The 1,941-nt window shown below is 43.3% G+C and overlaps 1 pseudogene; it reads right to left on the bottom strand.

The window, feature by feature from the left end:
- Positions 1-28: 28 nt before the first annotated feature.
- Positions 29-1,678, bottom strand: LOC101562286 (annotated as a pseudogene).
- Positions 1,679-1,941: the final 263 nt, after the last annotated feature.

Genomic DNA, 1,941 nt, shown 5'->3' with positions numbered 1-1,941 from the left:
GGTTAACTGAGATTCTCGGTTACCTTGCTGAGCCCTACAAAATTTCCCAGGGAGTTTCATTTGAATATCAAGCTTGGTTGCCAAATTTGTAGCTTCCTCAAACCAAAACTCATGATAAGCTTCAATATTTTCCATCACTTCATTGAGTGAGTGAAGTACTGCAGTCAAACTGTTGGCTGAAAACCAAAAAACAAAACAAACAAAAAAAAATCAGAAGTTTGTCCCTGGAGATTTTTCCCAAAGGCCCTTGTAAAAGATAAGGCATTTTAAAGAACAACAATAGTAACAATAAAATCAAAATCTGTCACTACACTATAGAGTATAAATGCTCGGCCAGCTGTTATTCCATCTAATATTTGTGTCACTATTTATACCATCTAAACACAAAACAAGTGCTTGTAGGAGATCCATTAAAACATCAAAAGCATCGTGCCTGCCTGTCCATTGAGAATGACATATTTCCTTCAGTTCTTTAACCTTTTCTTCACTGTTGTGAAAAAGAACAGAAATTACATCGCCAACTTCTAAAAGTAGTTGTGGTGATTGATGGAAAAAAGAACAGACTTCCTCAGTTGTTCCTAATGCAACTGACACCCCTACCACAGGCCCTGATTTTGCCAACCACATGTTTAAGGCACAGGGAGAGCAGAATGTATAGAAGCTTGGGGATATTTCTCTAAAAGTCTAGAAGCAACAACTTTCATTTTAGAAGAAAATCCATTGGACACAATGTAAGCCTGGCCTCGACAATACTCCATACTGAGTCTCAGTTACTGTAGTGTGAAATTTCACAGCCAAAGTTTCTGCATCAGCTTCATAAGGGAGGAAGCCCACAAACTCTTCTCCTAGGTTATGAGATTCATCGGCAAACCTCACTAAGACAGGTACGTGCTCTTTCCCTGCTATCTCTACCACATCATCGGTGATGATGGAAAAGAAGTGTGAGTCTCACTTCCTTGAGGGTTTCTTCACGAATACAGCTCTCACAGATCTCTAGCCTCTGTTTCTGCTGTTTTTGAACAGAACTATGCGTAACAGCTGTGGTCTTAAAATGCTTTCTCAGGATCTCTTCACCAGAATTTATCCGGCACTCTAGTAATGCTTGCAAGTTATCAGGTGCAAAAAGACTTTCTGGAATTTCATCAATCTCATGCCCATCCAAAGGTATGTTTTGTTTTCCCATAAGAATCAAAATTTCAAATAGAGACTTTAAGTATATTTTTGTTTTCCCTCTCTTCAAGGGTTGAAGGTAAAATGTCTCCATCCTGCTCATCACCTACCGCTTCTGCGCTGGGATTCTGAGCACTGCTATTGTCTGTTTCCTTATGTTTCTGTTCCTGGTCAGAAGTTTCATCAACAATTCCTTTATTCGTTTTCTGTGTCTACTAGGTGGATTGTTCAAGTGACTGGTACGATCAAATATTGTTGGTATTGCATTATCTCGAAGAACAGTCCTATAAGGACTAGTTCTACAGATCACAGAGGTCTCAAAGTGTTTGGCACGCAGTCGATAATCTTTATGCAGTTGATCAGGTGTTTGATCTTCTACGTCTGCTCTCCTACAGTTCTCCACCCGCTTCTGGCATCTGGCCGGATCCTGTGCAAACCTGAAGAAGGCCAGGTCGGCCTGCGTGCTCCTCCGCGTGCAGTCGGGGGCGGCGCAGAAGTTCGGTAGCATCGCCCGCCCCCCGGCCGGCCCAGCCCGCCCCTCCCCGCCTTCTCGGTGCAGCAGGCCCGCGGGTCGGGCCCGCAGCGGAGCCAGGCCGCAGGCCGGAGGGCGGCTGCGCGGGCTAGGGTGCCATTTAATTTCCATGTATTGAACGTTTTTTTCTGGTTTCTTTTGTCATTTATTTCCAGTTTCATCGCACTGTGGTCAGATAATGTGCATGGGATAATTTCTGTTTTCTTGCATATACTTAAGCATGACCTATGGACCAGTAT

This window comes from Octodon degus, unplaced genomic scaffold (genome assembly GCF_000260255.1).
Source record: "Octodon degus isolate 3935 unplaced genomic scaffold, OctDeg1.0 scaffold00032, whole genome shotgun sequence".
Lineage (NCBI taxonomy): Eukaryota > Metazoa > Chordata > Mammalia > Rodentia > Octodontidae > Octodon > Octodon degus.
This window is presented reverse-complemented; position numbering and strand designations above follow the sequence as displayed.